Raw genomic sequence first — 13424 nt, 5'->3', positions numbered from 1 at the left:
TGTGTTCCTTGCGTTTTACCAGATAATGCTCATTCAATCCTCTGAACGAGCCCAAGAGAGACTTGATCTTGATTATTTAAGATTGGATTAATCTATAACCTTCTAAATCCTTAAAGCTTTTCTCAATATGAGTCATGTTGACATAAAAGTTTCCGATAGTGAGCCAGTGATTGTATAAAACACAGCAGTAATGGAATTAAAGCAATTTAAAGGTGTGATTTACTCATTTATTCATTACATTTGCAGTGTTCTCTAGTGTAAATGAATGCCTTATGAGTCATCGGGGGGAAAAAGCTATGATGCTCTTGTTCTGAGATGCAGAAGTTTGCTGGTGCAGAGGTGGGCTGAAAACAGCAAAATTGCTTATTATTATCAATGATAGTCTAATGAGCTTGAAAGAAAAGCGTCTGGACTTCTTTGAGTTGCTTGAAGAGTTTCACCTCTCATCCCAGAGGATTCTTCAGTTTTGAGGTCAAATGGTGGAGTAGAGCCCTGCACGGGCCTAAAATCTGAGCCCGTGTCCGGCCCGGCCCGGCCCGAGGGGGTGGAGCCCCAGCCCGAAAAGGTTTTCAGGATTCTCTGGCCCGGCCCGAGCCCGACTTTTTTTTAACCATCTAAATGAAAACAAAGTGCGTCAATCCTGACCAATTTGTTAAAAGACGTGCAGGATCCGATCGTTGCAGAAGCGCATGCGGGAAGCTTCCCACTGAAGCGAGTGTTTTCCAAACCCTGTCGCTCAGAGAGACTTGTCACTTAGAAAATGTTCCCTGATTATGAACCTTTGGCTGAATTGTGCTTATTCCTGTCTCCAATGTGGCGACGCATCCTGGAGCCGTCTGAGGAGAAGCCCAGAATCTCACATCCTCTTCAGCTCATAAGCGCATATTACGCACAAGCTTGACCCAACACGCCACGGTCTCACAGTAAGACCGGGTTGGAACTATTCAGGTTTACGCAGACAATCTTCACATAGAATTGACTTACAGATATAAAATTAATTCAGTAAAATATAAAGCATTTTATTTAAATATCCATTCATTATTTTACAAGCACAGAGAGCCGTATCAGATGGATGGAAGAGCGGGTTGCTGATCCCTGCTCTAGTTCAAGATATCATTAAAATTCCAAAAGTGCTGAAAAGATTAAAAATGGGGCTTTTCGTGCATATACAATACATTACGGTAGCCACCGGGATTTCCTGTCTTGAGCGCAACGAATCACAACACAGATTCAGAGACGTGCTGAGTTTGTCATCCAAAATGCTCCGTTTTATAACTTTTGAATGGCTGATCAGATTCAAATAATTCCAACGGTTCCTAAAAGTACATAAAAGCAGCTTTCCAACGATATATAGCATGAAGTAATCAGAGTTAGAGAAAATATCGCTATGAGGGGAAATCCTGCTGTACAGCCTGATTGAAACGGAGCGCAGCGCTGTGGTGAAAGCGGATAACCTATAAAATGACATGTTGAGGACGCAAACTCAATACATCTCTTTTATTGTGAGGCAATAATTTCTCAGAGTTTTGCGGTTGCGGGCGGGAGTGGACATGCACGCTGCAGGTGCGGGCGGGAGTAGACATGCACGCTACGGGTGCGGGCGGGAGTGTAACACACACATTGTGGTTGCAGGCGGTAATGGTCAGAAATTCAGCGGGAGCGGGCAGGAGCGGGATGAAGAAAACAGTCCCGCGCAGGGCTCTACTGCTGCGTTTAAGTGTTTTAATTTTTTTAATGATTTCGATTAAAAATAAAGGCGCCCGGCAGTAATTGCACAGTCGTTGGCCCGAAGCCCGGCCCTCGGGCAGTCAGGCCAGGCCGACCCGAGGGCCTAGGGCTTCAGTGCAGGGCTCTAGTGGAGAGTCCAGATTTAAACCCAGTGGGAGTTTCCCCCCGAAGAGGGAACAAAGGACTCCCTGATGATCTTCTATGAGCCAAGGTGTGAGGGTGGGTGTGGGTCCTATTCAGCCAGAGTTTCGGGTGAGCTCATTGTGAAGCCTGGCCCCACCCTATCATGTGAATTCCTGAGGTCAGATGGCCCAGGATATGCGTGAGTGTTGAGGCATCTGGGAAGGGATCTCAAAACTGGATTATAGATGGCAGACAGTTGGTGTCGTAAACCACCGCCTCTGTTCAAAGATGGTTGCTCACAGTGGACATAAATGGCTTCCTTTACTCCTCTTTCAATCCACCTGTCCTCTCTGTCCAAAATGTGAACGTTGGCATCCTCGAAAGAGTGACCTTTGTCCTTTAGATGCAAATGAACTACTGAGTCCTGTCCCGTGGAGGTGGCTCTTCTATTTTGTGCCATGCGCTTGTGAAGTGGCTGTTTAGTTTCTCCGATGTAGAGGTCTGGGCATTTCTCGCTGCACTGTACAGCATACACCACATTGTTCAGTTTGTGTTTAGGAGTTTTGTCTTTTGGGTGAACCAGTTTCTGTCTGAGTGTGTTGCTGGGTCTGAAGTACACTGGTATGTTGTGTTTGGAGAAAACCCTCCTGAGTTTCTCTGATACACCGCCTACATAGGGAATGTAAAGGTTGGTTACAATAGGTGACACGGGGGAGCCCATGGCACAGCCATGTTTTTGTCTGTAGAAACCTTCGTTGTATTTGAAATATGTAGTGGTGAGGCAGAGGTCACCTTGAAGAAAATATGTAGCTGTTTATGCTTTGAACGGTGATCTATTATGTTCAGTAGAATACATTTTACAATCATTACTTTATATTTTTATGTGAAGACAGTACATGCATCTATAACCCAGTTTATCTGGCTTCTATAGCAACTAATTAAAAAGAAAATTTCAATAAAACTGTATGGTCAAACACAGTAGATAAAAAAAGGGTGTTTTAATTGTGAAAAAATGAACACCAAACTTGTACAACATGTATAATAGCATTTTTAATAAAGCATTTTACCAACATTATGTTAAGTCATTACATATGCACAAATAAGCTGAATCATTAATTATGAGCAATGTACTCAAGACCTAATTAAACTCTTTTGAATAACTTTATTTTGATTATTATTAAAATAAAATTTGTCAGTGGCTTAAAATTTGAAATGACAAATTTTAGGGTTGGATAAAATTCTAAAATGTAATTTTACATCTCTATATTTCTGGCTTTGTTCAACATTTCTATATGTACAAAAACTGTATTTTAATAATACCTTTATAGGTTGATTATCTTACCATGGTTGGCTGCGCTGCATATAGCAATCGGTCCGAGAGAGGGATCAGAATGTGTGGCTTCCTCAAAGACGCAGAGAGAAGAAGAAAATGGTTGGCTCAAGTCAGCAGGAGCAACCTCACCATGACCAGAGATCACAACAACAAAAAGCTGTGTGCAGTGAGTTTAATGTGCACTCTCAAACGTTTTCTATCAAGGCTCTACATGTTTTGCTCTCAACTGCACAAGGCTGCAATTAAACTGTTAAATGTGGCAGGAAATAAACTAATACGCCACTCTACAGGCACATTTTGAGGAGGGACAGTTTACTATGACCAGGCAAGGCAAGGTGAGACTCAGGGCTGATGCTGTGTTTGTTCATCACACTGAACCAAGGAGGAGGACGGATCCCGTAGTGAGAAGTACAGCAGAACCACTGCATGTTGATCCACTGACCAGTGACCACACATGTTGTACTCAAGTAAACTGTGGCACAAATCTTTTGAAATATTAGACATTTGTAATTATTTTATTTAAAAATTATTCTTTATTCTAACAGTGCCATTATAATGTCAGAGAATGAGGAAAGCAGCAGCAGCAGTGAGGCAAACCAGATGAGGGAAAGTGAGGGGGGACATGAGATGGTATCAGGAGAGATGGACATCCCAGGAAGCCATGAGGAGCCGGCATCAGGGACAGGAGGAGAGAGGAACGGGCTCTGCAACCAGAGAACCCAGCTGGAAAACCTAAGGGAGCAAATAGAAAGTCAGAAAGACATGAAAAACACAAGAGGTATTAAATGGAGTAAACAGGCAACCAAAAAGGCAGTACAACTCAGTTTTTCAGTGGGTTCAACAGGATACAGGTTTCTTCTGGACATGAGTATCCCTCTGCCTGATGTTAGAACCCTGCAAAGACAAATGCAGCCCATTAAACTGGAACCAGGTGTGTTAGGAGAGGTTTCTGACATGCTCAGTTTGAAGGTTAAAAATCTGACAGAGATGGAAAGAGAGTGTGTGCTTACTGTGGATGAGATGGCAATCACTCCAGGCGTGCATCACTCCATCACAGACCCAACTAGGATTTGCCACCACCGTTGTTTCTGGTCAGCTCTCCGCTCAGCCACTATGAAAACATGAAGATGGACACACAACACAGTTTAACCTTTAATGGTTACATAAGATTTTTGTTGTAGTTTCTCTTTGACATTTATTTATTGATATTTATGTTATTGTTAATTCTTATTTCTTGTCATTCCTTACTTAATGACAAAATTGCAAATGCTAATATTATAAAGCAAGTGGAAATGCACAGTTTTATGGAAAATGTCAAATTTTTAAAAGCTATTGTGTTTGATTACTGTTCTTGAAATACCGTAAATCCTCTAATACAGGCCAGGTGGCCGGTGTCGGAGCCAGCGGAGGTAAATAATGGCCGACCGGCCGGGAGGTCAATAATGGCGGTCTCTTATTGTGGCTGGGCGGAATGTGGTAACTAGCTACTATGAGCTCCCGGCGGCAGGGTTATAGTCCCCTAATCAACCAGCAGGAGGCAGTAGAGGTTCACCAAACCTTTAATAGGCTTTTTCTTCAACGATTTGTAATGCTACAGACACTATCCTCTATCACGCTCCTACCACACAGAGTCAGGGTGTCAGTTAACCATGCTAATTCAACCTGCTCCACAGAACACACATCACCTTCCCTGTGGCTTACATAACACTCACACAACACGCTAATCAGCACATAGGAACTAGCAGAACGATAGGAAACACATATAACACAATACCCAGAATGCACCTGGCTTACAACCCCAGCCAGGTCATTACACTATCAAGTTCAAAGAGAACGTGCTGATTATGCTGCAGAACAATCTGGAGAGCAGCAGTAACTTCACTATAGTGACTTTTTATGCCTGTCGTCGACTAGTCGCTGTCACGTGATAATGACCGGCAAGATGCAGCCCTCGGAAAAGACAGCAGCCTGCTATCAGCAGGTGACAAGCTCCTGCGCTCGGGGGGTGGGGGTGGGGGGCAACGCGCTGTGCCAGACCGTAGGTACTGACACGCGATCGTTCATGTCGGTTCATTTCCTTTAATGTTTTCTGTCTTTTATTTGCGCCTGATGTGTATCGCTGCTGTGGAGCGGGACGCATCAACTTGTCCTCCGACGCACAGATCACTGATGCGGCCGGCAAGCAGGGAGCGCTCCTCTGTTTTCGCGGTCGGTAGATCTGCCTCCTGAGCACGGCCACAGTAACAATCAGGTGTCGCCACCTCAAAAACTAATTTAACACACGATCGTTCATGTCAGTTCATTTCATTTAATGTTTTCTGTCTTTTTTTGCACCTGATGCGTTTCGCTGCATGCTGTGGAGCGGGGCGCTGCGCGCATCACCTTGTCCTCCGACGCACTGATCACTGATACGGCCTCCAAACAGCGAGCGCTCCGCTGTTTTTGCGGTCGGTAGATCTTTTAGAACTGCAGTTCAAAGGTAACTCATGAGGTGAATATATATGAACCCAGGTAGCAGTTTTTCTTTAGGATTGAGAGGAGATGCAGGAAGATAATAAACAGACAGGACAGAAAAATAGTCAAATAAAAACAAGTTAGTTTTTGTACCTGCTGTTGCAACAAACAGACACCATTGAAGGTAATCAGAAGTGAGGAACAGAAAATGAAATAATTATTTTAATGTTTAGAGCAGCAGGAACTCCGAGAGGCTGCAGGCGAATCAGTGAGTTTGCGGCCGCTGCGCAGGGGGAGGGGGGAGAGGGCTGAAGCAGGGGGAGAGGGGAGATGGCTGAAGCAGAAACTACCGTTGTTAAAAGAAATGTGTTTAACTTTGAAAATGTGGGCGCAATTTTAATTGTCAAAAACTCCAGCGAACCATTAGTTCATTTTGCTCAAATAGAAATAGAGGCCTGCCTCTAATACTGGCCCTCCTTCCAATAAAGGCCTGGAGCTTGATGAGCTTGAGTCAAATACAGGCCAGGGCCTGTATTAGAGGATTTACGGTAGCTTGATTTTATTCGTATTACTTGAGTCCACAAAATAGAACAACATATCGTCTTACAGTCGTAATCCTGTTTGTCTCATGCTTCAGCAGTTTGTTACAGTCAGTGTTATCTGGAAAAATTAACTGAAAACAAATTAAATAATTTTCTCCCTGGGCTGCCACCTTACCATGGTGGAGGGATTAGAGTGTCTCAATGATCCTAGGAGCTAAGTTGTCTGAGGCTTTCTGCCTCTGGTAGGGTCACCCATGGCAAACAGGTCCTAGGTGAGGGATCAGACAAAGAGCAGCCCAAAGACCTCTTATGATGAATTATATAAATGGAAACCGTGTTCCCTTGCCCGGACGTGGGTCACCGGGGTCCCCCTCTGGAGCCAGGCCTGGAGGTGGGGCACGCTGGCGAGCGCCTGGTGGCCGGGCTTTCACCCATGGAGCCCAGCCGGGCACAGCCCGAAGAGGAAACGTGGGTCCCCCTTCCTATGGGCTCACCACTCGTGGGAGGGGCCAAAGGGGTCGGGTACAGTGTGTGACGGGTGGTAGTCGAGGGCGGGGACCATAGCGGTCTGATCCTCGGCTACAGAAGCTGGCTCTTGGCACATGGAATGTCACCTCTTTGGTAGGGAAGGAGCCTGAGTTGGTGTGTGAGGTTGAGAGGTGCCGACTAGATATAGTCGGACTCACCTCAATGCATGGCTCTGGCTCTGGAACCAGTTTCCTTGAGAGGGGTTGGACTTTCTACCACTCTGGAGTTGCTCTCACTGAGAGGCACCGAGCAGGGGTTGGCATATTAGTTGCCCCCCATCTTGGTGCCTGTACGTTGGGGTTTAGCCCAGTGAAGGAGAGGGTAGCCTCCCTCTGCCTACGTGTGGGGGGATGGGTTCTGGCTGTGGTCTGTGCTTATGCACCAAACTACAGTTCAGACTACCCACCCTTTATGGAGACCTTGGCAGGGTACATTGAGTCTGAATGCACTCTGTTCCGTGCCTCCATTGTTGAGGCGGCCGACCGGAGCTGTGGTCGCAGGATCGTCGGTGCCTGTCGTAGTGGCAACCCCCGAACCCGCTGGTGGACACCGGTGGTTAGGTATGCTGTCAAGCTGAAGAAAAAGTCCTATCAGGTCTTTTTGGCCTGTGGGACTCCAGAGGCAGCTGACGGTTACCGGCAGTCCCAGCGGAACATGGCTCGGGTGGTTGCCAAGGCAAAACCCCGGGCATGAGAGGAGTTCGGTGAGACCATGGAGCAAGACTTCCTACCGCTTTGAGGAGATTCTGGTTCACCATCCGGTGCCTGAGGGGAGGAAAGCAGTGTGCTACCAACTCTATCTATAGTGGGGACGGTGTGCTGCTGACCTCTACACAGGACGTTGTGGATCGGTGGGCAGAATACTTCAAAGACCTCCTCAATCCCACCGACACATCTTCCAATGAGGAAGCAGAGTCTGGGAACTTTGGGTTGGCCTCTCAAATCTCTGGTGCTGAGGTCACTGAGGTGGTTAAAAAGCTCCTCTGTGGCAAGGCTCCAGGGGTGAATGAGATCTGCCCAGAGTTCCTTAAGGCTCTGGATGTTGTGGGGCTGTGTTGGCTGACGCGGCTCTGCAATATTGCGTGGACATCGGGGGCAGTCCCACTGGACTGGCAGACCGGGGTGGTGGTCCCCTTATTTAAAAAGGGGGGCCGCAGAGTGTGTTCCAACTACAGGGGGATCACACTCCTGAGCCTTCCTGGTAAGGACTATTCAGGGGTTCTGGAGAGGAGGGTCCATCGCATTGTTGAACCTCAGATTCAGGAGGAGCAATGTGGTTTTTGTCCTGGCCGTGGAACACTGGACCAGCTCTGTACCCTTAGGGGGATCCTGGAGGGTGCGTGGGAATTTGCCCAACCAGTCTACATGTGTTTTGTGGATTTGGAGAAGGTGTTTGACCTCGTCCCTTGCGGGGCCCTGTGGGGGGTACACCGGGAGTATGGGGTACCAGGCCCTCTGATGCTGGCTGTTAGGTCCCTGTGTGACCGGTGTCAGAGCTTGGTCTGCATTGCCGGCAGTAAGTCAGGCTCGTTCCCAGTGAGAGTTGGACTCCGCCAAGGCTGTCCTTTGCCACTGATTCTGTTCATAACCTTTATGGACAGGATTTCTAGGCACAGCCAAGGTGCAGAGAGCATCCATTTTGGTGCCCTGAGGATCAGGTCTCTGCTTTTTGCAGATGATGTGGTCCTGTTGGCTTCATCAGAACGTGATCTTCAGCTTTCGCTAGAGCGGTTCGCAGCCGAGTGTGAAGCAGCTGGGATGAGAATCAGCTCCTCTAAATCTGAGACCATGGTCTTGATTCGGAAAAGGGTAGAATGCCTTCTCCGGGTCAGGGATGAGGTCCTGCCCCAAGTGGAGGAGTTTAAGTATCTCGGGGTCTTGTTCACGAGTGGGAAAACTGGAGCATGAGATCAATTGGCGGATCGGTGCTGCATCTGCATTGATGCAGTCGTTGTACTGGTCTGTCGTGGTGAAGAAAGAGCTGAGCCCGAAGGCGAAGCTTTTGATTTACCGGTCAATCTACGTTCCTACCCTCATCGATGATCATGAGCTTTGGGTAGTGACCGAAAGAACAAAATCGCGGATACAAGCGACCGAAATGAGTTTTCTCCGCAGAATGGCTGGACTCTCCTTTAGAGATAGGGTGAGAAGCTAAGTCATTCGGGAGGGGCTCGGAGTAGACCCGCTGCTCCTCCACATCGAGAGGAGCCAGTTGAGGTGGCTCGGGCATCTGGTCAGGATGCCTCCTGGACGCCTCCCTGGTGAAGTTTTCCGGGCACGTCCAACCGGGAGGAGACCTAAAGGTAGACCCAGGCACGTTGGAGGGACTATGTCTCTCACCTGGCCAGGGAACACCTTGGGACTCCCCCGGAGGAGCTGACCCAAGTGGCTGGGGAGAGGGAAGTCTGGGCCTCTCGCCTTAGGCTACTGCCCCCGCGACCCGACTCCGGATAAGTGGATGAAAATGGATGAAAATGGATGGATGGATGGAATATTAAATAATTACTTGTCTTCACTATCACATTTTCTTTATTTTTGGTCTCTCCATTTGTGCTTCCATTTCTGATGCATGTTCGTGTTGATACAGTAAACTGCAACATATTGTACAAAAAAATCAAATAAAACTAATAATGTAAAAAGTTTATAACCTATTTCAAACTGTGGGGAATATTTTTAAAACATAGAATCAAACAAACTGAAATAAACCCGTCTACAGCTTGCCAAGCTTGTCTAAACCCTCCTGCTCACAATCAACAAGCTGCACACAATTAGCTCATTAAAGGTTATCTAGCTAAAACTGGCAACATAGAATATCATCATTGGCTTATTTGGTACGAAGCGGTTAGCTAAAGCTTCACAATGCAACAAAATGATGACATTTCATCAACTTACCAGAGAAAATCCTTCCGAAACACCGAAAATGAACTGCGATCAATGCAGCAGCGGGGGTTGTTTGGAACTATTCAAAGCTACATGAACCACATGACTTCTGCATTTCATTCTTTCCATAGAAGTCTACTGGAGTGTCGCAACTCTCTTCCTACAGCTCTGATTCAGCCATGTTACAAAGTCACTATCGTCAACAGACTCTCCTCTCTCTCTCTCCTCGCTGCAAAAAGCTTTTTAAAAAGCTTTCCTGTGGATGGGTGCAAGTTAAAATGGGTGAGGCAGTGAATCCAGATTCACAGTGTGACAGCACAGTGTGATGGTTTTCAAATCCTAGCATTTAACTTCTATCAGAAGCCAATGCAAGAGATAGGTGTTGGAGACTGTTTTTATGTTCAGCCTGCAAGAAAAACTCAGACTGACCCATTATAATCAGAAATAATCATTAAAAAATATTTTTTTCAGTCAACCACATCTTTAAAATAACTGTTTTTTTAGTTTAAGGCTAATAAACAGTTTGTTTTTCAATATTTACATGTTTAATTACCAGTTTTCAACTGTTAAAAGTGGTTCAAATGGACTCAAAAAGCACTTTTTATGGAAGGTCACCTGAATACTCACTCTCTGCACTGAGGTTAGAATAGGATAAAAGAATAGAAAATCTCTTTATTGTTGAGAATTTTCATTGTCATGGCAGCAATCCCATCCAGCAGCACATTTAGGATTAGATTAGCAGCATTGAACACAACTGTAGAAGTTAGGTAATTTATTCATTACAACTGTTTTGCCATTAAGAATGAAGTAAAATCCACTGCTGATCCATATCAAGTGAAGCAAACAGCAGCTGATGGAATATTTGCTTGCAAATGAAGAGAAAAGCTTATTTGGCTCAGATTCTGTGGGAAAAAAACCGAATGTGGCTGATTATCATAATTGAAACCACAGTGGAAAAGCCCTTAAAACAACTTTGTTCTCTATTTTTTTATGGCAGGATATGATAGATTCTTCTAAACAGACAGTCATGTGAGAAGATAATGTAGCAGCTGCAGTTCAGATTTGTGCTGGAAATAACACCTATATATGTTGGGCTTGGCAGTCATATTGCATTGTAGCATTTTGCAGGAAAGCACCAGGTGTTTCACTCTCAGCTGTCCAATTAACAGAGTGGAGTGGATGTTTGAGTGTCCTGGTCTTTGCTTTCATTGACACCCTGAGTTGTAACAAGCCTTTTTGTCTGTCAAGGACTTCAGTAAAGTGTCTCTAAAGATGTTCTGCAAAATGTATGAAAGTATTGCTTCGGTATGAAAATACTGCTGTAAAAATATGTCAAATTAGCTCATTTAGGTTGGAGTCACATTGAGTTAGTTTCTTAAGACATTATAGGCCCTGCCCACACGTAGCCGGGGATCTGCCAAAACGTAGATATTTTTCTACGTTTTGGCCTGTCATCCACACCAAAACGGAGTTTTTTCACATGACAACGGATCTTTTTAAAAACTCCGGCCAAAGTGAAGATCTGCGTTTTCTCCGTTTTGGGTGTCTGCGTGTGGAGAGACAAAACCGGAGTTTTAAGGTCCGCAACTCTTCTGCAGATGTCATGCAAGCTGTTTTTGGTTGCAGTTTACCCACAAACTGTACCACTTATGTCTTATTGTGTTTGCAATACATTCTCTATTTTTGCTCTATTTTGCAACCTCAGTTTAGGAAATGTCAACCCCTCTGTAAGTTAGATTAACTTGCCTGGCTGTGGATCACCCACGCTACTGCCTTTCCCTGTGGTCACATGATTCCTCCTCTCAGGATCTTGGTCATATTATTTACCAGGAACTCTGTTAGTCAATAGTAAAGCGGCTAGCCAACATGCTAGCACTGGACTCTGCTTCCAGCATGTTTTCTGCATGTTTAAGATCATGAACACAGCTGATTTGTTTTGATTTAGTGATGAATCACTCCTATAGAAACTAATGAAGGCTGAGGAGACATTTAAGCAGTTAGATTAAGGTGTTAAAAACACGACTGCACAGCAAGGAGGAGAGTACCACAGAGGTTGAATGCTCATGGGTACCCGTCCTCATTGGTTTCAGAAGAAAGTGTTCTTCCATGACCAGTTAGACCGGACATTAATTTGGACAGTCTAGCCTTAAATTATAGTCCCGCCCCTCCTCCTTTCACCTAGCAACTGCTACTGCACTAAGAAGCTGCAGAAATGGAGCTCGCACATGTTTTAAACTTTTTCCTTGTTGTGCTACTGTTTGAAGAGCTATAGAAGATGTAACGCCGGCATATTTTTATGTCAGGCTGAGACACAATGATTTGCTGGTATAGTTTTTTTTAAAGTCTAGAAGCGCTTACCAATTTCATGTCATCTTAAGCTGTAGCTTCATAACATGAGTAATGAAAACATGAAAACGCTACTGTATTTCATGCCCATCTGTGCATCGCGATTTATAGAGGTGAGGAGACTACAACGCACCTGTTCTCAAAATCTGGGAAAAGAAGAACGGACTGCTTTCTGAGCACTCTTTGAATTTGGACAGTCTTCATCGTGGAGCTGTGACGTTACTGGTCTTAAAATCCAACCTCATGAGTTGGACACAGACATTAACTTGCATCCGTGTATTTTAGACCCAATTTTTATTGTTGTATGTTAAAAGGCCGACAATAATTTTCAACAACTTAGCATTAATTCATTTTTAACATTTCGATGGATGTTTCTAGAGATTAATAGTAAAAACTACACACTGTCACTTTAATAATAAATGTCTTTTTGTCCCCATGATTTGTTTGTCTCCTGCTGAAGACGCAAACAAACACATAATAACGGGTCCACCCTGAACAGAGTCATTTAAGGTGAAAATCTTTCTTTTGCATCAACACCAGTAGCAACTGCTGAACGAAGTCAAGAGCCAGAACTGAAGGCAAACAAAATTCTCTGAGTACTTTTCCTTTTGATGTCTCAAACACATGTTTCAGTGAAGAGGGCTGGGAAATAAAACAGCTGAGAAGCCATTAAGGGGATATTTCAGCTTGTTACACAAAACATTTTTCAAAGAGCAAGATTCACCATTCATGCTTTAAATTTTGAAATTTGTCACTAAGTTGTAGTTGTAAGCGGAAGAAGCCCACTTGACATCAGCTGTGTCTGCAGAGAAACAAAAACGGATGAAAAGCTGATTCATGAAAGCCACAGCACTTTGTGAATGACCAAAATTACTGTGCAACTTCAACCACGAGATGGTAAAATCTCTCCCTGAGATACAGTGAGTAACTGACACACCATCCACACTAAAAGGGTTTATAAAAAAATCTATTCATGAAGTGAGGAGAGCTACATTTTCTCATAGATCCTGTGAAGTGGTGGAATTACCAGACTCGCAGCTGTAACAAGAAGCCTAAAACGGCTCCCAAAAAGGCAACATTAAGTGGTAGCGTGTGAAGTGTGAAGCTGCCCGAGGCGTCGTTCACATGACGCTCTCACCCTACTCAGAGACGCGCCGATCCAAAGCCTGGCAGTGGATGGCTTTCATTTGCATTCTTAGAGAGAGCTGTTTGTAGTATTTTCTTTGTGTGCCATCAACCCATGCTATCGATACTTCCACCTCTGAAAACACAAAACTGCTGACGAAACAGGACTCGAGCTGAACATCCATAAATTGAGAATTGCTTAACTCATGAGGCATCGACGGATGAATTAAACACTTTCTTCAGGAATTCTTCTTCAGTTCAAACAAGTCCTGCTGCACCTTGGTGAAATATTTAATCTCACTCAGAGTTATACCTGCCACTCAACCTCAAAAACAGGTCAGACATCAGCAAAATGATCAAATGATA

General features: G+C 44.8%; 1 protein-coding gene and 1 long non-coding RNA gene across 4 annotated transcripts in view; both read right to left on the bottom strand.

Moving 5' to 3' along the window:
- Positions 1-13424, bottom strand: part of septin7b (septin 7b) — a 537254-nt gene that overhangs the window by 181438 nt on the left and 342392 nt on the right. The gene's annotated exons all lie outside the window — the stretch shown is intronic.
- LOC139069927 (uncharacterized) lies at positions 3671-4302 on the bottom strand. Its single transcript, XR_011520597.1, has 2 exons — positions 4195-4302; positions 3671-4078 (listed from the first exon to the last, which is right to left on the bottom strand). It is a non-coding gene; the product is annotated as an uncharacterized lncRNA (long non-coding RNA).

Source organism: Nothobranchius furzeri, chromosome 5 (assembly GCF_043380555.1).
Source record: "Nothobranchius furzeri strain GRZ-AD chromosome 5, NfurGRZ-RIMD1, whole genome shotgun sequence".
Lineage (NCBI taxonomy): Eukaryota > Metazoa > Chordata > Actinopteri > Cyprinodontiformes > Nothobranchiidae > Nothobranchius > Nothobranchius furzeri.
This window is presented reverse-complemented; position numbering and strand designations above follow the sequence as displayed.